At 45.2% G+C, this 22238-nt stretch overlaps 1 long non-coding RNA gene across 1 annotated transcript in view; it reads right to left on the reverse strand.

The window, feature by feature from the left end:
• Nucleotides 1-10719: 10719 nt before the first annotated feature.
• Nucleotides 10720-22238, reverse strand: part of LOC147659402 (uncharacterized) — a 49942-nt gene continuing 38423 nt past the window's right edge. Inside the window, exon 3 of the long non-coding RNA XR_015307269.1 lies at nucleotides 10720-11549. This is a non-coding gene — a long non-coding RNA (uncharacterized LOC147659402). The remainder of the gene's footprint in view (nucleotides 11550-22238) is intronic.

The following is a 22238-nucleotide window of genomic DNA, read 5'->3' on the forward strand; positions in this document are numbered from 1 at the left end:
GCATTATTTAGAGCCTGCATGATCCCAGAACAACTGATATTCTTGAATGACACCATTCAATAAACTACTTGTCTTGGCCTAGCTAAGATAAAAGACTTAAACAAACGTCTATTCCGAAGCCCACACCTGACCGTATTAGCACTACAGATGTGAAGATAGACGTATCCCATATTTTATACCAAAACAGAACACATCCTGATTGGAAAAAATGGTTGTTCTGGCCCACAGACATAAATAACTGTCAAGATAGATTCCTGAACAAAACACAGGGGTTCAAAATGACCAGGCCAGACCCTAGATACTCCCAGAGACAACATCCAGGGATAGTTACAACATACAGTATAGGGAAACTATGCCTCGAATGGCTACAAAAATCCACACTGGCAGAAATTAAGCAACATTTGACTTTACTTAAAGACGGTGCTGACTTGCGTGATTTCATACTGGGACCACGCAAACAGCGTCAAAAACGTTTCATAGTGGCTTGGAAAGTAACGCAAATTGAAACAGAAGAGAAAATACGAGAAATTGATGGTATTAATTTGGAAAAATCACTTTCTGTTGTGGACAATGGGTTAAAGACTGTCCTCCAGAATATATTCACTGGACAGTATTGTATCATCTGCTATTGATATAATAGAGCAGGACTTGCTAATGTTACAACATGGTCAGTCCCAATTACGTTCTATTGTACAGCTTGGCTGGACGTTGCAAAATCTGCGTTCAGGCTACGTGCCATGGCATTTAATCAACACAATGTCATTATTCTCTATCTTTAACCTTGCTGATAAACAAATCAGTTTGGCACAAAAAGGAGCAGACTATACGATTCTGAGCATTGAAAAACTTGGGAGATTACCATTGACAATGTCAGAAAGACCGGTCATTGAATGGATAATACACGGAATAATTACAATTCCGATAACAACTTTCCAGTTTAAATATTGCCAAGAGTATATACCAGCGGGCCAGTATGAAAGGTTGGGTAAAGGGTACATCAAGTCAACATGGAAATTACCTTATACACACAAATGTTATAGTAAAAAGAAAAAGGAGGTATTTCTTAGTGGTAACAATTGTAAAAAATCATTAAGCGGTACACTTCTGTGTCAAGGTATTAACTTGCATGGGGCCTGCGAAGGGTCTTCGAATAACCTTTCATGTCACCTGCACGGCACTCCAACGGCAGCTATGTTCTAATAAATGACCACAGCTGTTGTGGCATGGTGCCAGGAAAAGCCTACCTCGTGAGCGTTAGTTCCATGGTCACTTGCTGTTTGCAAGTATTGTATCCAAACAGCACTCCAGACATGGAGGCAGCAATATGGCCTTATTTGAATATCTCTTCTATTCGAATTGATACTTTAAGCAGAATGAAGTCTATTCTTTTACAGACAACTGTGCCTTCGACCTCGTCCAAAGAAACGTATGATCTGCAAGCTGCAAGGACAACGGCAGAGATACATTCCCTATTAACAAATTGCCCTGTGCCTTTCATAGAAATGTTAAGCCAAATCTTAAACATGTCAGATACCAGTGGCATCACATATATTTAAGACAATTTTTTCGGGACTGTTAACACCCTTTGAAACAGTTCTGGGCATCTTTTCTAAATTTGTCCATTCTGTCTTTGGCGGCCTACCTCTACTTTTGGGACTCGTAGCAGGAATTTTATTTTTGATCCTTCTGCTTCGATATGGCAAGCCAAGCCGCAGACAAGACTCCAGCAACGATCCTAGCTATACGCTATCGGGACCGCATCACTAAAGTCCTTGGATTAGCCCGGCTAAGCGATCTGAATATGACCTGTTTTTTTTCATTCAGACCAATCTGACAAAATTGCATCTTACCTGTGCTTCGATGTATGCTATGCGGAGAAGAATGCGTGTTGGACGTCTGTCTTACACTACCATCAACGGTACCAATGGATACAGATACCTTGCTAGGTCCTGTAACGGCTCATGCATCGTGTTGTCCCCAGCGGCTACCCATTCTGATGACGGCATTCGTTGAGAGTTCACCACTACGAGTATGTGGCAGTGGAGTACGAGATGAGAGCAGCATCACACAGGTACAACCTTCTGTGAGCATTGCTGATCCTGACATCGATGATAGCAATCATTCTCACACATGCACTGTTTCGGCATTTTCAAACTCGGTCGAACTTTCACCTAATGTTGTAGACCAATTTTTTGCGAGTCTGTCTGATATGATGTTCTCCCCTGAACAACGAGAATAACTTTTAAAGCAACGAGCACACAGCGTTCCCTGAACTCTGAATTCGGCCTTCAGTTTTTGATAAACACAGCTACTGAAAACAATTGGAACTATTTTTCCCCCGAAAGCAAAATTATTATTTTTTTCACTTCCAAAATATTTACCTTTTTCTGGCACATATACTCTGCTTAAAGTAGAACAATTCTTAGAGAACAGAGCTTCTATTTTAGGAACTCTAGAGACAAAATTTTACCTCAGCCTCTAGTATATGTACAGAATCTGTATAAATATGTGATGGAATTGTCTCGACCTTCTTTTCTTTATTCAGAGCCATATCATGTGTAAATTTCGCAATTCATTCAGCTGATATATGAATTTTTAACTGAATGATACCACTGCTTGCAAAGCGTACAGTACCAACACTCATTTTCGTGTATTTATCATATACCATTTCAAATGCGATTTATGTATTTTGGGGTGGGTTGGAAAACACACATGCATCGTTATATGTTTACTATTGCTTAGTTTTAGTAATGATTGACATTAGATCGTGGAGTGGGTGTTGTATTTCTATCTAGGACCCTATTTCGATATTCCCAATGTATGCCCTTGTATGGCTATAATAAATAATACCACAACATACTAGTAGAGAGAGGGTCTGAGTGTATTTAAAGACCTGGCCTAGGTTTACACCCCCTAATCAATATGTAAAAACACCGAAAACCAAGGGGTCTAGATGAGGCACTATCTCAGTCTGTCATAGTGGTCCAAACTTTAACTGAATTGACCGAATATGACACCATGCCGAGGAGGGTAACGCTAGGGCACATCTTGAAATACCCGTTTGGAATAAGTGACATTGAGCATGCCTTTTACTTTCTATACAAGCGCGGTTGACTATTCTGCGCATGCGCATAGCTAAAGAACTACACGAGTCAATCGAATGACATCACTTTGGAGTCCTGCGGGACTACGCGGCTTACCCGACCTTCCGTCTCAGCACTAACAGACTCTTTTTGGAACAGGGTGAGTTTTTGCAAAACGTGCCATTTTTCCCTGCTACAATTACTACATCTTGCTAAATTAAGGTCGAGACAATAATGAGAACGTTCTAATATTAAGAGGAGGTGAAGCGTTCTGGTTTTTTCTCGGTTGTCAGTAGCGCGATGCTCATTGGCCATGGCACTACGTGTGCACTCTATTTGATATCACGTACCTGTCTGGTTCGTTGCCTCCCCCTGGACTCGGGTCCTGCCAGAGGCAACGATGGACAGGTAAGTTTTAGTGCTACCCTGACGATTTTGTAGTTGTTGAACAGCCTTGGGAGGCACTTAATCGAGTGGTTTGTCTTGGTGGACACTTCACTTTCATATACAACAGGTTGTGTAGTTTACACATTTTTGTGGATTGCAAGGCTTGTATAGTCATGAAGTGTAAATGGGAGACCACTAGAGGTTTGAGCCCTTAGATGCTGAGATTTATTGATTTGATATTTTTTTAACATTAACTTGAGGATAATGCTAGGAATGCTCATACTGATGCAGATTAGAGTGTAACTAAGTCATTTTACCTACCTGCACTACGCACCCGTATCCTAACTTTCTAGAGCGTGGTCTCATCATCCCTGAGTATGTGTCCAGGTGAGGTGAGGCTAAATCGCCGGTCATGCTGGGTGAGTGTTATATTCAATTTTCATTTTTTCTCACTTGAGTTGTAAAAGTGGTACATTGCAAATATTTTGTTTGTTTTGTGTTTTGGGATTATAGATGCATTAAATCATCCACAGACACGGAGGACATGCTACTGATTTAGAGTATCCTTTTGATTTTTCACTTTATTATTCCTTTGGTCAACTGAGATCTCTCCTTTGACATTTTTACTTTGCAGTACCAACGTTGTGAACAGAAGCCCTGAAGAAAGCCTTGGGTCTTCCCCATTGAGACTGAAACATGTTGGATTTAATGCAGTTATTTGTTTAACACTGCTATCTTGCACTGTTCTTGTTTTTAATCAGAAAGATGGCAGATTCTCAATAAAGTTTTCTCTCCTGTCTATCCTGTTTTATCATTGACCACCTTTAATTTTTTGCACTGCACTATAACCCATCATTTTGATACTATTTAGCTAAAAAAGTGTTTATGGGAAGTACCCAGCCATGGTACTAGGTAAGAAGATGGTCTCAATGATCAAGAGACCTCTTTGCCTATGAAGGATGACCAAATGATAATATTGATCATTGCAATTTGTTGATGGGAATACTCTGAATACCTTTTGGGTTCTTCTCATTAATCACTACAGACACTTTATTTGCTTTTTTGTCCCACTTTCTTTAATTAATTTGTAGTCATTCAGGTAAAGTTTTGACCACTATGACAGACTGAGATAGTGCCTCATCTAGAGCCCTAGGATTTCGGTGTTTTTATATAATAAATAATATCCTTATAAAGGCATAAGAATCATATCCATATTTAGTCAGCCCATGCAGTCCAAATTAAGCAAGGCTACTTCCCCAGACTCCTAGAGAGTACAACGCGTTCTTTAAACAAAGCAAACCTCCAGCAACCTGGGAAATCCCTAAGCTTCTGTTTTAATTTGTCCTAGAACTCCTGTGAGCACTGAAAGAACGGCCAGTTCTTAGTGACGTCTTATGTCCAACCTTACGTCAAACCCGGCACCTTTCAGGTATAAATATTCTAACGTTGCCTTAAGCAAACACACAGTGGTTTGGAGCAGAGCGGCTTTCTACTTGCCCGAGAGCCCAGCTGATGCAAGAGCCCACGGACGACGCCCCTCCCTTTTGACGCACTGAGAGAGACGCTGACTTTTTCTCCAGCCGAGAAAATCCAGCTCCGGTGTTTTCAGCCGCCCTTGCGGGTTACTGGGCTGTTGAGTCCTGAGAGAGAGATACCAGACCTCCTGCTTTCTATTACCCAGGTACGGAGCTGACTAAACCCTTAAAGAGAATTCTTGATTCAGAACTCTTGGCAAAAACCAACTTAACTTAAACTGCAACTTATATATTCCTTCCCATGTATTAGGCTTATGTCAGGTACACCGGGGTAGGTGTATTTAGAAGCACCAGTTGAGTACGTTAGTCAATGTTTTTATGTATGTATATATTTTATCTATTTTAAAGTATCATATGGCTAAGAAACCATATCAATGCTTTTACAGTATTATTCCATAATACTACTTTTACTGTACGCACTTTACTATAAGTATTGCAATTGTGGCAATTCATTTCTCTTGCATGAGAAAGAAGACTGCTGAATAAATAACACCTTTTATTGAAAACGCCCGTCTCTATTCTCTGCACTCTGGTGAAACTAAGTATGCACAATTGACTGAGTGAAATAGCTGTCTATTGTTTTCACACGACTCTAGATACACTCTTATTCTGAGGGAGCAAAGTTGTCATGTTTTATGGTTGTCAGAAGCTAATCCCTTCTTGTCTATCCAGGGAGGTTAAACTCCTTGTTTATTCGAGAAAGTTTCTAGTGACCTCTGAGCTAGCTGGCAAAACAAATTAAGTCTAATATAGTCAGTAGAGACCTAGTCGACCTCAGTCCTACGTCTACACTGCTGTTTATATTATTCCAATGCGCAGAGCCTATTGGGAATATAGGAACTACACGGCAAAGTGAGAAGGGAGCGTGAATCTTGTGAGGGACTCCTGGGTGCGGGAAGATGAGTTGCAGTGTTTTGATTGCGATTAAGCTTGAATTAGCTCCCTTTCCCACATGTGCATTAATTGACAGCTTGGCGTCCATGGTAATTCCAAGGATTCGGACCTCCTAAATATTGTTTTTACAGTGACCCTAGGTCCTCAGGCCAGGTTTTGAGAGAGTCAGAGGTTTCCAGTCACCACAAGAGTATTTTTCTTTTGATCAATTTGAGGCAGCTCCATGGCATTCATTGGTCAACAGATGGGAGGCGACTGTAGAGTTTGATGATCAAGTGTCACATTCCTGCCTAGTAGGGCCCAGTGTAGTATATCCCAGATATGACCAGTGGGACACCATCCCATATGATAAGATTCAGCACACTTATCACACAAGGTTGCCAGTAAGACATAGTATGACCAGTTGGACACCATGTTGTATAAAATTATACATCGTTCGCTTATCACATGTCCGTTCACATATACACGGAGATAGACATTTTGAAAAAAGCCTGGGCTTTGCTTGGCCTTCTATCCTGCTGATGTCCCAAAAGCATACAATCACCCCCAAGCAAGTCTTCCAAGGTAGAGTCTTTTCACCAACTATGCGAGACATTTACCAGGAAGTGGACACTGCTGCTGCCTGCACTCCTTCAAGCCTTTCTCTCCTGCCCTCTCCCTCATACTCTTGCCTTTTCCATCTATACCCTGCCCTATCTTCCTCTGTGGGTGATGAATTCACAAAGGTAAACTTACATTTTTCTATAATTTTACTACTTTAGGTTATCACAAAGGGAAACTTTGACACAGAGTCTAACTTTACTAGTAGAAACTTACCTTTGTGAATACCGAAAAGTAGTAAAGTTACACTTTTGGTCTAAGCTTACCTTTGTGAATATCGAAAAGAAGTAAACTTACACAAAAATATAGGTGTACCTTTGTGAAACTGGCCCTCTATCTTTCTGGACCAGAGCAAAGAACTCAAGACTGGTGCTAAGAACTAGTGAAGCCATGTTTTGGGAACTTCCTTGGAAGGAAAGGAGTGCCTACTGGCCAGTGTCAGAAGAGGAGCAGACATCCGACCAGTAGGATAGAGAGCAAGGTCCAGCTGCCTGAGGCCAGCTTCAGGGAGCTAGTAACCCAGAAGTCCTAAAGACCCCGCAGCCACAACGAGGCCACGAAGATTTGAGTGGATAGACGATTGAGGGCCTGCTAAGAGGTATTCCATGCCTGCATGTCTGGTGTGCCTGCATGTCTGGTGTAACTGCATCATCCCAACCCTCTCAGTCGTGGACTGTCTGGCCAGCCGGGCAATCCCCCGGAGGCTGGAGCCCCCGGAGGCTGGAGCCCCAGGAGGCTGGTTTTTACACTTCGAGGCCGGTTTTTACACTTCGAGGCCGGTTTCGGCCTCCAGGAGTGATGGTGATTGTAACGAGATCCCGGCAGCAGCCTGAAAGAGTTAATCTGGTTCTAGCGCACATTAGCACGTCTGCACATGGGAGGTGAATTTATCAGTTTTGCCAGGGCTGTTTTAAGTTCTGTCTGGCCCTGATCTCGGTACTTTCCATGACTATAGGAGTTTGTTTCTGCCCTCCCTGCTCTAGGGTCCGCAGAGGTTCCCCTCTCAACTTTGGGCCATACAGCAGTTTCCTGTATGAAGGCGGTCACTGTAGTCCTAGATCTTGAGATTTTCCATCTAAAGTTTCTGCTTTCCGAGTTACTACCTATGAAGGTGAAGTGTGCTCCCTAAATCCCAGCTCCAACTGGTTTTCCTGTGTCCAGTGAAGTCGCTGCTCCCGGACTAGTGGATGCGCCCACCAAGTAAAAGGCTTGACCGTTATGGAGGGGTTTTGGGATACGCGTCCATGAGGTTTGGTGCTCTCATGGACATACCTTGATTGTTTACCCCATTACACCATCCGTAGCAGCCCCAGATTGCGGGGAGACCAAGTCCCACGTCTGAGCTCAGTCACGTGCCCCAGGCACAGATGTCCTAGTTCACAGTAGCCCCTTTCACCCATCAAGGGTTTGAGCTAATGGACATTCAACACATGAAATCTGCGCCTCTGCTTGGGTGGCACCCTTGTTCGTTTTGGGTGGTACGTTTTACATTGTGACTGTTTTGCTGGATTCACAACTTCCTATCAAATTCACTGAGTTGTCCAGCCTTGAACCCAGGGCTGCTGAGAAACCATGTCAGTTTATGTTGGGTGGTTGGCCCAACTAACCGTGCACTGTTCACTCGGTGCTATGCACCTAAACTCATTTCATTTTTTCAACAAATAATAAACCTTATGTAGTCCCTCTTTTTTCTTTTTATTTACACCTTTTTATGTATCTTTGTCATGTGTATCAATAACCACATAATTTTTGTTTCTGCAGTTATTCACATTCACACGCTACTTATGAGCATAATTCTAAGAATCTCACAACGGGCAGTACAACTAGATACTTAGCTACAAAGACCAAAACAAATATATTACAGTGAGATCAATAATTCACCAAAAAGACACATCCACACGGAGAAGATATAACCATCTAGTCCCAATAGGTACTACTGCACATTGATATGATTAAATAGTAAAGACAAGTTAGCAGCTGCTTGAGTAATTAGTAGAGACAAGTTAGCAGCTTCTTGAGTAAACAGCAATACAATTCACACATCAAGAACATTGGATATAAGAGCGAAGTTAACAACAAATTATAGGGTGAGTCATAGTATAAAAAATGGTTCTCTATCAGCAGTGCAATATTGTGATTATTTAGCAATCATCAACTGAGAAAATAGATATGATGTTGAATTACATTTAAAATAATGTTCAGATCAGGCTGTAATAAGGTTTTGTGACAAATCGAAACAATCTATTTTTTGCTATCTACGATATGTTTGAACATCACACAATAACGGGGCATTCACTTATTGTTCTTACATCACACTAAACATCGAAGAACAGCGCCGAACACGCGTTTAGTGTTTGTTTTTACTGATGTGGATGGAGATTGAGAAGGCGGATACCGTTCCCAGATGGTGCTTGTAAAATTGCGGTACAGGGTAGAGCAGTCCGTCTTCAGTGGTAGTGATCTCTAGCTGAAACGCGGGAGCATTGTTTGTTATAGGGGCATCGGCGGTAATGGTTGCAACCTTAACGGGAGTACATGCAGGCTGCAATACGGAGAGGAAGAGTAGCAATCTAGGTAAGCTTGGATTCCAGCATCATAGAGTACAACATATCTTTGTGAGGACAGGTGGCAGTTACGTGAGATACTGAAGGTGTCTTTGTTTTTGTGAACTTTGCAGAGAGAGTAGCGCGACAGTTGGAGTAAACAGGTATGCGGGAACGCATTACTAAAGATGGCAAGTCTTGTTCTGCAGTTCATAAGGTCAGAGTGTTTAATATTGGATTTGCGGTTTGTTTATTTTACAGAAAGAAATAGTGCTGGATAATCAGGTATGCATATTTCTTAAAAGCGGTTGTAATGCTAGCAACTAAAGGAGTAAAAGTAAGCAGGACATTCACTACGTTTCTCGTTTATCACTTAGGGAGTTTTGTTTGAAGCCACAATATCAGCGGTAAGCCGATTGATTATATTCTTATTGGATGAGTTTTTTTGATAGTAGGTACCAATAGTTGGCAACAAGTATGATAGGGAGTGCTTAATATATATATCACATTTTGTTTATACAGGTTAGAGCATTGAGCACAACGCATCAAGGTATGAGAATAATCATAGTACACACTTCAACATATACATGGGCACCCAACAATCGCAATTACATGGTTATTTTGTTTATTTTTTACAGGTTCGCCCCTGATGAAGGCACATTGGTAGTGCCGAAATGCATTGGGCCTTTTTTTACAAATTGTACATCTAATGGCACTGTAAATTATTACATGAATATCAATGTTAATGTTATTTTGACTGTCATTTTGAAAATATATGAAATGTGAATAACTGCAGAAACAAAAATTATGTGGTTATTGATACACATGACAAAGATACATAAAAAGGTGTAAATAAAAAGAAAAAAGAGAGACTACATAAGGTTTATTATTTGTTGAAAAAATGAAATAAGTTTAGGTGCATAGCACCGAGTGAACAGTGCACGGTTAGTTGGGCCAACCACCCAACATAAACAGGCTATATTCACAAGGGACTGACAAACCCAGTAACCGCAGCACCATTGTGTACAACAGAGGAAAAACAGGAAAACGGAGTGCTCCGTAACCCAACGAAAATCAGAGAAACCATGTCAGACATCCGAATAAAAGTGACATATTATGCTGTCGCCAGGCAACAGTTGCCCCACACTTCTGTTTTTGTGAGTCCCAAATGTAACCTCCCTATTTTGTTACTTGTAAATAAAATACCTATTGTGTTTTCACAGGTCCAGCTGTGAGTACTGCCTTGTGTCGTGGGTACCTCCTACTGGAGTAAGTCTGCGCTGCTCAACCACGTTACTCTTATGTAGTCAGGAGCCCAAGGGCAGCACCTAGCCATCCAACCGGAGCGTCTTGGTACCCGAGATTGATCCAGCGCGGCTCTCTAACAAACTTTACTACTCATTTCACCTAACTCGGATATAACCACTATTCACTCATCGGTGGGGCCCATAGCACCGTGAGTCACTCACACATACACATTACATCTGAATCAGTGACAAAGAAGTGGAGCTGCTGGTTAGCGGGGTACCTAGGTTTATACTTTATACATTATATACCTTTATAGACTCTTTTAAACATGTGCTAACCTATTACCTGGAAAACTCTACACCAAGGCACTTCAAAATCTGGTCAATAGATCATCTTGTAGAAGTTAGTTGGAGACTAAGACCAGCTTAATCATAGTAATCCACATAAAAAGTTAACTTTATTCTGTCATGACATTTAATTTAAATAAAATCACAACTCAAGTTTTACATTTTAAAATCAGCTTGATCTATTCATTTAGGAAAAGGGAATTAGTTTATTCAGACAAGAAATAATTTAGCCATTTATTTAGTACATGTTAAAAAGAAATGGAATGGAAATGATATGACCTAACTCTGCCATAAAGAAATAACAGTTGCACGAGTCTCAAACTGCCTCTATTCTCCTTCAAGCTTCAAAATAAAATCTGCATTCAGTCATCTCCATTGCTCCAAAGTTAAAGTCCAACAATATTTCAAGTCTCTAGCACCATAAAATAGTTCAGACCGACAGCATGTTGTGGTGCAAAGTAAAATTCAGGAGCAAGCTTTTATACCCTTTTGGAACAAGCTCTTTTATACCCTTTTTCTCTAGCTATATAACTAAAGTTTAAACTTTTAGGGTCCACAACTTATTCTGATTGGTCCATCAATGGGGTGACAAAGATCCCCTCATCCATCCTTGGTAGAACCAGTTTTTCAAAATATGCGCAGTCATTTTGTCCGTTCCCATGTATGTCATCTCCGTTTCTTTTTTACACTTTGTCCTTCAGTTCATTCCTTACATCGCTTTTCCGTTCCCAGGTTCTCAGATGCAAAACAACTCTTGGCATCCTCTTGCACTCCTGGGTCAAGCTGACCGTGACATCACCCGCTGGACGTACCAGGCTCCCCGATGACTTAGCCATTCACTATTGCGCAGGCGTAAAGACTCTCAGTCAGCAGCCATTTATTACCGCTAGGCCACACAATCCTCAATGAGAACTAGTGCGAAAACAAACACAGAGTGTTAAAATATAGAAATACAGTTTTTTCTTTTAACCACCCACCAATCTAAACTCACCCATTAGTAAGTTACCCAGCAGAAGCAGGCATGGAGCTTTATATACTTACCTAATGTACTTATTTTCTTTTTGCCACGATAAGACTCACTTATAAAGCAAAACAAACATGCGGTTTTCATACTTTAGCTCTATATTAATATGACTCGTTCACAATTATTAACTAATTAATTTTCGCAAATAGCAGTTCGTACCCACATGTAATTTTATGTCTAAGTGTAACTTTGGTGGTTAGTTATTCAAGCTTCACAAGATTAAAATGGTTATGGTTATAAGAGTATGACTTCACAAGGGGTACACAACATCAATTTATCTGCCTCTGCTCCATCATGACCACATGACACCAGAGTTGAATGACATCATCCCCCATACAATACTGCCGCCCAGCCATTGGTTACCTCAAGCCTCAGGGGAAAGGCCTCACCTGAGGGTCCAGATTAACCCTTGCTCTTCCAGTGCAGCCGGGACAGTCACTCCTGCACTTCACTGACTGATGTTAGTTCCACAAAATGCTTTGGTTTCTAGGGAGCTGTTCCATGTCCCCTGGCTGCGAGCAGAGGACAGGATGTACTCTGGCTGTGCAAGGCCCATTGCTTAATTTGTAAACCAGTAAGTGCCTGGGCCCTCGTCAGGAGGACACTGCAGCTTGCACCACACATTGCCCCTGCCTGCACCGCCGATGACAGCACCAACACAACTACTGACATCGCACTTCTACTAGTGTGACAATTCAGACTGTTGAAGACACACAAAGGTATAATAAGGGCGTGTGCGACAGCTATTAGTCGTTTTTAATCTATATTGAATTAACAAACAAATGCTGGTATGCTCATCTCTAAATTAGACAAACAGCGCCACCCAGTGGCAGTCTGACATAAGTTCTGGTGTTGACAATTCAGTGCAGAGCACCGGAAACCACTGCCTCAAATTAAGCACTGGCCGACCACTTTACCACTTTTCTTTTTAGCATTTTGGGGTGTAGCGCCTTCGGGACTCAGATGTCCAGTCCCTGAGCAGAGCCCACCAATCTACCCTGATAAGCTTCTGTTTGGGGTGAGGGCTGCATACAAACTCCAGCCGCTGTGCACTGCCCTCTTCGTTGCTGGGAGCTCCGGTCACCTCCATGCACTGCAGTCTCACAAGGAGCAGCGGAAGGGTCTCCTGTTACCATCAATCCTTCTGAACATCCTTACTATGTGTAAATCTTACTATAGGTACATCTCTGCACATACCACATGGGGTACAGAAGCAGGATATAGCCAGGGCCACTGGGATTATGCAGCAGGGGAGGGCCAAAGTAAGCAGTAGCATTGAGTAAATTAAGCGGCAACAATTGGCAAATTATGCAGCACTTTGTGACAGTATTACTTCATTATTTTGTCATTTTTACACTGTCTGGGCGTTGGTTGCACCTCATGAGCACCAGTGTAACACTTAAATATAGCAGTAAGCAACTAAAAAGGTGACCAGACAACCTATGCAAATGGCCTTCCACTGCGCAGTAACAAGTGTTGCTGTGTTTTAGTAACATTTGAACTATTTGAGTTAGAAACTTTGTTAAATCTGCAGATTATGCAGCAAATGATAGATTATGTGGAAAATGAGACAAATCTATAAGGATGCGCAAAAAGGCAGCGACCACACAATCGAATAATGCCAGTGACCCTGGGTATAGCACGGGGGCAGGATATTGATTTTTAGAGTATGTGCCCATTCATAGGCCCCGCCCACTGCTTGCTGGCACTGAGGCCACACCCCCTGAGGCCTAGACCGCACCCCTCCCACCCCCTTCTCAGAGTCTGGCCCGGGTCAGGGAAGCCTGTGGTACAGCCTTTAGACGGCTGTTTACTGAGGCCCTTCCTTCCCAGCTGAACCCAGCACAATGGGGCCCCTTCCAGCCTCATCCCCAGGCGGGCCGGCTAACAATGCGGGGCCCCAAGGAAGGAGATCAAAACATGAAGGAGGCGCCAGAAAAGGCACCGAGTGCGAAGAGAACAAAGGGATGGACACAAGAAAGCCCGCATGAACAATTAAAACTAAGCTAAACAACCACCCAAAGGAACAGCTCTCCCGTCAGCCTTGAAGGGCCCAATCTCCATTTACCATCATTTTTAAAGGGCAGCCTGTTTCTTGGCGCGCACGCTCCGCCAGTCCGACATTTCGAGAGAACTGTGAGAGGCGCCTCGAAGTCCGAGCTGGCTCCTTGGTGAGCGCTTTGGGCCGACACCCCTGTGGCAGGCAGGTTGCAGACAGGCACATGGGGAGGCAGTGAGCAAGGCTGCCGACACCGAGCACGACTATCGAAAACGTGCCCATAAGGAGCGCATGCAGCCTGCTCAAACAAATAACACTTAAACATTGGCAAAGCCAATAGCGCCACCTTTTTAAAAGTGCTAGCTGACTTTCTGGCGTTGCCAGTGTATGCTGTTGATGGAGCAGTTTAATGAACAATATTTTGTTCAGGCTTGTGAAGCCAGACTTCCATAATGTTTAATAAAACTAATATGTTTGCTGCATGTTATTAAATCAACCTAGAATAAACTGTGCAACATGAACACTTGGGATTCACATTATGCTTATTTGTGCAAAATGCAAAAGAAATACAATAATTATTGTCTATTGTCTTTGTCATACACTAACTGCTGCTCTCAAAAATAATAGCATGTGTTTTTAAATGTGCTTTTGTTTTCCCTTTTCTGTGACAAATGTATATGCTGCTTAAATGTGCTTTTGCTAGGTAACATAATTAATGGGTTAACATTTAGCAAAGGGGGTGGGTAACAGAACAAATGTCAATTCCTTAATTTATGTTTTATGTTTGATTAAATAATAGTTTTCCAAATGAAGCTTGGAGTTGGCTGCAAAAAAATAATGCATTTAAAAAGTGACGCAAGAAGAAGTGGCGCAGAAAATTGACGCTTTCTGAAAAAGGGACCGGCTGAACTAAAGTCACAAGAGAAAACTTATTTTGAAAAGATGAGAAGCATATAAACTTTTATTGTGAAAAGGTTTGCAAAGAACTGCCAAAGGCGACTGTGGAGAGGTTTGCTATTGTGCCGCGGGAAGTTCGGAACGGACAGGCTCAAGGTTGGGAGGAAGAGCCGTGACATTTTTGTATTAAATGAACATCTTGGCTACAAAATGTAGCAGCCTAAGGAAGTGTCGCCAGGACTCCGTGCATTAACAATGGGTTAGTGAAAAGGCCCGGACATGAGCTAGGAGATGTCACAATTTAATGTGGCATTAGGTGGTTCAGCCAATGGAGAGCCAGAATTCAGCTGTTGGAATGTGAAAATAGTTAGTTTAGCTTTAGTTTTAGGGTATAAGAATTAGCTCAAAGAACAGACTTTGGTCCTACGCTTTTGATTCCAGAGGGACGTGTTCTGCTGATGGACGAACACACGTAAGGAAAGGAGATTTTTACAAAACTTTATTTTCAGGCAATGAGGGTAGAGACAGGGAAATAGTTAGGGTTTGGAAATGCTTATTTTCACTTATTTCTGCTAATGAATAATATTTCTTGAATTTAGCTCTTTATAAATGCTGAATAAACTTTTCTTTATGACATTTTTTATGCTTGTTTAATAAAGTTCCAAAACCTAAGTTTTCATAAATATGTTTAAATAAACTTACTAAATGACAAGCTGGTCTTGTTTATTGTGGATAGTTTAAAACAACATATATAGATCTAATTGCCTCATGATTCAGTCGCTCTGTTGTTGATATGGGCCTAGTACTATATATGGTAAGTTTAGTGGTAGTAAATAGAGTCATTTATGCAAAATTTTGGTAAGGGCGCTGGATCACTGTAGATGCTGACAAGCTATTAAACAATGCAATTCAAAAGGTCTTAAATTTGCAAGAGTTTGATCTACTGGCATTGTAAATGACACTGCCTTTTATTTGTGTTTTGAAATCCTGCATGTGGTGCGTAAACACGCACTCTGTACTTATGGCAGTTGCTTACGAGAAGCAAGGCTGGCAGTAACTGCACCTCTTGCTGCCAGCCTTGCTTCTCGTAAGCAAGGACTATAAGTACAAAGTGTGTGCTTATGCACCGCATGCAGGTTTTCAAAACACATAAATAAAAGGCTTTATTAGTTACAATGTAAATAGCTCAAACTCTTGCAAATGTGAGACCTATTGCATTGCAAATGCTTGTTTTGCTTTGATGTGACGTTGACCTATTTTTGGGTAAGCTGTTTGATGTGTAATATGAAGGTTCATCTTCTCGATTAATGTTCTTGCGTTTTCTACCTTTTGCTGCGCAAACTGTTTCTAAGTGAAAATGGTGGGTTTCTCGGTTGAAGAAATCAAACTGCTCCCTGACATCACAACTAAACGCTCAGCAATACAAGCCAACTGTTATCGCTGTGATCAGATTTGAGTATTTCTCAATATGCAAACATTAAACCCCTGATAAGAGTACACTTTGATTTTTTTCCAGACCGCATGTGTAACAGACAGACCTGCTTTCTTGAAATATAGTTTTGTTTGTACCCAAGTCCTTTTTACTAATGAATGTTCTGTAAACAAAGAAATGAATGTAAAAAAAACTATCTGGCTGATGTACTTGCATGACATTGGTGTGAGCTCTTGGACTTGACTTGTTGGCTGTGCAATACTGGAAAATGGAGCTGTGCACAGAAGATTAGAAATGATGGGTTAAGGGAGAGTTCAGTCCATTCAAGGTCAGTGGTGAGGGGGACATGGTATTTCTTGTAATTCCCATCTAAGATTTGTGGTTGATCATGGGGTAGTCAGGGAAAGACCAGCCTGCTCTGAATGAATGCACAGATCATATTTAAAGCGTGGGGTGGAAGGGGAGCTTTCGAGGAACAAGCCTGCAAGCAGGTTTTATTAAAATGGGTGATCGGTTTCAAGACGTGTGGGGGGGGCAAGATTTGGTGCAGTGTTATAATAAATGGCCCAAGTTGAAAGCTAAGACGACATAATTGTGCCCGCATGTGAGTCTCGCACAGAGGTTTACCATTTTGGGGATCTTTATTGAAATGAATGAACAAAAGTTTGTTTATTGGATGTGGTCGTAGTTCCCACCTACATTGCATCAGCTGTTAACAGTGACTGGTTAGCTGTAAACAGTGGTGACCAGCCAGCCATCTAGGAGTGCGTAAATTGGATACCATCAGTTACCAGAAATTAACTAAATGACAGGACATTCACAGGCCGAGCTGTGGGCTGAATGACAGCGGAGTGATAACCGGCGTCTTCATTAGGCATGAGTCCAGACAGATGGGGAGGCGCGGCTGCTGCGGTCCCTCTCTCGCGTCTTCATTAGGCATGAGTCCAGAGAGATGGGGAGGCGCGGCTGCTGCGGTCCCTCTCTGGCGTCTTCATTAGGCATGAGTCCAGACAGATGGGAAGGCGCGGCTGCTGCCGTCACTCTCTGGCGTCTTCATTAGGCATGAGTCCAGAGAGATGGGAAGGCGCGGCTGCTGCGGTCACTCTCTGGCGTCTTCATTAGGCATGAGTCCAGAGAGATGGGGAGGCGCAGCTGCTGCGGTCACTCTCTGGCGTCTTCATTAGGCATGAGTCCAGACAGATGGGGAGGCACGGCTGCTGCCGTCACTCTCTGGCGTCTTCATTAGGCATGAGTCCAGACAGATGGGGGAGGCGCGGCTGCTGCCGTCACTCTCTGGCGTCTTCATTAGGCATGAGTCCAGACAGATGGGGAGGCACGGCTGCTGCCGTCACTCTCTGGCGTCTTCATTAGGCATGAGTCCAGACAGATGGGGAGGCACGGCTGCTGCCGTCACTCTCTGGCGTCTTCATTAGGCATGAGTCCAGACAGATGGGGAGGCGCGGCTGCTGCGGTCACTCTCTGGCGTCTTCATTAGGCATGAGTCCAGAGACAGATGGGGAGGCGCGGCTGCTGCGGTCACTCTCTGGCGTCTTCATTAGGCATGAGTCCAGAGAGATGGGAAGGCGCGGCAGCTGCGGTCACTCTCTGGCGTCTTCATTAGGCATGAGTCCAGAGAGATGGGGAGACGCGGCTGCTGCGGTCACTCTCTGGCGTCTTCATTAGGCATGAGTCCAGAGAGATGGGGAGGAGCAGCTGCTGCCGTCCCTCTCTGGCGTCTTCATTAGGCATGAGTCCAGAGAGATGGGGAGGCGCGGCTGCTGCGGTCACTCTCTGGCGTCTTCATTAGGCATGAGTCCAGACAGATGGGGAGGCGTGGCTGCGGTTACTCTCTGGCGTCTTCATTAGGCATGAGTCCAGAGAGATGGGGAGGCGCGGCTGCTGCGGTCACTCTCTGGCGTCTTCATTAGGCATGAGTCCAGAGACAGATGGGGAGGCGCGGCTGCTGCGGTCACTCTCTGGCGTCTTCATTAGGCATGAGTCCAGAGAGATGGGGAGGCGCAGCTGCTGCGGTCACTCTCTGGCGTCTTCATTAGGCATGAGTCCAAAGACAGATGGGGAGGCGCGGCTGCTGCGGTCCCTCTCTGGCGTCTTCATTAGGCATGAGTCCAGAGAGATGGGGAGGCGCGGCTGCTGCCGTCCCTCTCTGGCATCTTCATTAGGCATGAGTCCAGAGAGATGGGGAGGCGCGGCTGCTGCGGTCCCTCTCTGGCGTCTTCATTAGGCATGAGTCCAGAGAGATGGGGAGGCGCGGCTGCTGCGGTCACTCTCTGGCGTCTTCATTAGGCATGAGTCCAGAGAGATGGGGAGGCGCGGCTGCTGCCGTCACTCTCTGGCGTCTTCATTAGGCATGAGTCCAGAGAGATGGGGAGGCGCGGCTGCTGCGGTCCCTCTCTGGCGTCTTCATTAGGCATGAGACCAGAGACAGATGGGGGAGGCGCGGCTGCTGCTGTCACTCTCTGGCGTCTTCATTAGGCATGAGTCCAGAGAGATGGGGAGGCGCGGCTGCTGCGGTCACTCTCTGGCGTCTTCATTAGGCATGAGTCCAAAGAGATGGGGAGGCGCGGCTGCTGCGGTCACTCTCTGGCGTCTTCATTAGGCATGAGTCCAGAGAGATGGGGAGGCGCGGCTGCGGTCACTCTCTGGCATCTTCATTAGGCATGAGTCCAGACAGATGGGGAGGCGCGGCTGCTGCCGTCACTCTCTGGCGTCTTCATTAGGCATGAGTCCAGAGAGATGGGGAGGCGCGGCTGCGGTCACTCTCTGGCGTCTTCATTAGGCATGAGTCCAGAGAGATGGGGAGGCGCGGCTGCTGCCGTCACTCTCTGGCGTCTTCATTAGGCATGAGTCCAGAGACAGATGGCGAGGCGCGGCTGCTGCGGTCCCTCTCTGGCGTCCTCATTAGGCATGAGTCCAGAGACAGATGGGGAGGCGCGGCTGCTGCGGTCACTCTCTGGCGTCTTCATTAGGCATGAGTCCAGAGAGATGGGGAGGCGCAGCTGCTGCGGTCACTCTCTGGCGTCTTCATTAGGCATGAGTCCAGAGACAGATGGGGAGGCGCGGCTGCTGCCGTCCCTCTCTGGCGTCTTCATTAGGCATGAGTCCAGAGAGATGGGGAGGCGCGGCTGCTGCGGTCACTCTCTGGCGTCTTCATTAGGCATGAGTCCAGAGACAGATGGGGAGGCGCGGCTGCTGCGGTCCCTCTCTGGCGTCATTAGGCATGAGTCCAGAGACAGATGGGGAGGCGCGGCTGCTGCCGTCCCTCTCTGGCATCTTCATTAGGCATGAGTCCAGAGAGATGGGGAGGCGCGGCGGCTGCGGTCACTCTCTGGCGTCATTAGGCATGAGTCCAGAGACAGATGGGGAGGCGCGGCTGCTGCCGTCCCTCTCTGGCATCTTCATTAGGCATGAGTCCAGAGAGATGGGGAGGCGCGGCTGCTGCGGTCACTCTCTGGCGTCTTCATTAGGCATGAGTCCAGACAGATGGGGAGGCGCGGCGGCTGCGGTCACTCTCTCGCGGTTTATTAAAGAGCCACGCGTGATGACCCAGCTGCGGGCCCTTCTCAAGCTCAGCGACAGAGTTTGAAGGCAGCAGCTGCAAATTAGAAACTTCTATTTTTTATTTACATGTGTCTGGGGATGCATGTAAATTATTTTCCTGCGAGTTGAGCCGAGCTGGGGCTCACGGACAGCTGAGTGAAAACAGGCACCTTGATTAGGCATGTTGCAGGGTAGCTCTATCTTGTGGTTGTTTAAAGAGAGCCACACCCGACGAATCGACTGGGGCTGTTAAACCACAGACCACGAAGTGCACCAGAGCCCGGCAGGAGGAGGTGTTGGAGTGTGACCAAGCAACTTCCTGATCAGCAGAGTGAAACCATGACAGAAAAACTAACATTTGGAAGACTAGACATCAACAAGCCCAATCCCCTTTAGAAGAAATCCAAAAACAAAACTAATATCCTACCAAAAAGAAGCCCAACTGACGGTGGACATGAAAAGTGCAAAAAGGCCAAACAAATACAATCTACGGAGCGGGAGGTACTGAGGGATGCAGCACTAACAACTGCGGCATTAAGAGAAGGTGGGAGGAATGCTATATTTACATGTAAGCAGCTATGCCTCTGAAGCTGAAAACAGGCAAACAGTAACAGACCAGGAAAACCAAGAAAAAAATACACAAAACACCATAGCAGAATGAGACAGTACTTAGTTCCTGCTGCGTGGGAGGAACAGAAAGGAAAAAAGAGGGACAACGAGGCAAAGGGTGATCACTAGGAAGCAAGGATTTTTAATGGACACAAACAAATCAAAAGAAGGGGATGGCTTTAGGCCCACAAGAGAAATTACAACAGGTTCCGAAATGGGTCAAAGCCTCTTCCACCCACTGGACAGAAACAGCATCTACAAATCCCTTCTGTGTACCATGCAGTGTACAAGGTTGAATGCTGTGCTGTGTGGGTGCAGAGCTGGCAGTGTACAAGGATGAATGCTGTGCTGTGTGGGTGCAGAGCTGGCAGTGCACAAGGATGAATGCTGTGCAGTGTGGATGCAGAGCTGGCAGTGTACAAGGTTGAATGCTGTGCTGTGTGGGTGCAGAACTGGCAGTGTACAAGGTTGAATGCTGTGCTGTGAGGGTGCAGAGCTGGCAGTGTACAAGGATGAATGCTGTGCTGTGTGGGTGCAGAGCTGGCAGTGCACAAGGATGAATTTTGTGCTGTGGGTGCAGAGCTGGCAGTGCACGAGGCTGAATGCTGTGCCAGAGCTTGCAGTGTACAAGGTTGAATGCTGTGCTGTGTGGGTGCAGAGCTGGCAGTGCACAAGGATGAATGCTGTGCAGTGTGGGTGCAGAACTGGCAGTGTACAAGGTTGAATGCTGTGCTGTGTGGGTGCAGAACTGGCAGTGTACAAGGTTGAATGCTATGCTGTGTGGGTGCAGAGCTGACAGTGCACAAGGTTGAATGCTGTGCTGTGTGGGTGCAGAACTGGAAGTGTACAAGATTGAATGCTGTGCTGTAAGGGTGCAGAACTGGCAGTGTACAAGGTTGAATGCTGTGCTGTGTGGGTGCAGAACTGGCAGTGCACAAGGTTGAATGCTGTGCTGTGTGGGTGCAGAGCTGGCAGTGCACAAGGTTGAATGCTGTGCTGTGTGGGTGCAGAGCTGACAGTGCACAAGGTTGGATGCTGTGCTGTGTGGGTGCAGAACTGGCAGTGTACAAGGTTGAATGCTGTGCTGTGTGGGTGCAGAGCTGGCAGTGCACAAGGATGAATGCTGTGCTGTGTGGGTACAGAACTGGCAGTGTACAAGGTTGAATGCTGTGCTGTGTGGGTGCAGAGCTGACAGTGCACAAGGTTGAATGCTGTGTGGTGTGGGTGCAGAGCTGGCAGTGTACAAGGATGAATGCTGTGCTGTGTGGGTGCAGAACTGGCAGTGTACAAGGTTGAATGCTGTGCTGTGTGGGTGCAGAGCTGGCAGTGCACAAGGATGAATGCTGTGCTGTGTGGGTGCGGAACTGGCAGTGCACAAGGTTGAATGCTGTGCTGTGTGGGTGCAGAGCTGGCAGTGCACAAGGTTGAATGCTGTGCTGTGTGGGTGCAGAGCTGGCAGTGTACAAGGATGAATGCGGTGCTGGGAGCATGCAGAGCTGGCAGTGTACAAGGTTGAATGCTGTGCTGTGTGGGTGCAGAGCTGGCGGTGTACAAGGATGAATGCTGTGCTGTGTGGGTGCAGAGCTGACAGTGCACAAGGTTGAATGCTGTGCTGTGTGGGTGCAGAACTGGCAGTGTACAAGGTTGAATGCTGTGCTGTGTGGGTGCAGAGCTGACAGTGCACAAGGTTGAATGCTGTGCTGTGTGGGTGCAGAGCTGACAGTGCACAAGGTTGAATGCTGTGCTGTGTGGGTGCAGAGCTGGCAGTGCACAAAGTTGAATGCTGTGCTGTGTGGGTGCAGAGCTGGCAGTGTACAAGGATGAATGCTGTGCTGGGTGCATGTAGAGCTGGCAGTGTGCAAGGTTGAATGCTGTGCTGTGTGGGTGCAGAGCTGGCAGTGTACATGGATGAATGCTGTGCTGTGTGGGTGCAGAGCTGACAGTGCACAAGGTTGAATGCTGTGCTGTGTGGGTGCAGAACTGGCAGTGTACAAGGTTGAATGCTGTGCTGTGTGCATACAGAGCTGGCAGTGTACAAGGATGAATGCTGTGCTGTGTGGGTGCAGAACTGGCAGTGTACAA

The sequence above is a fragment of the Lissotriton vulgaris genome, unplaced genomic scaffold (assembly GCF_964263255.1).
Source record: "Lissotriton vulgaris unplaced genomic scaffold, aLisVul1.2 SCAFFOLD_369, whole genome shotgun sequence".
Classification (NCBI taxonomy): domain Eukaryota; kingdom Metazoa; phylum Chordata; class Amphibia; order Caudata; family Salamandridae; genus Lissotriton; species Lissotriton vulgaris.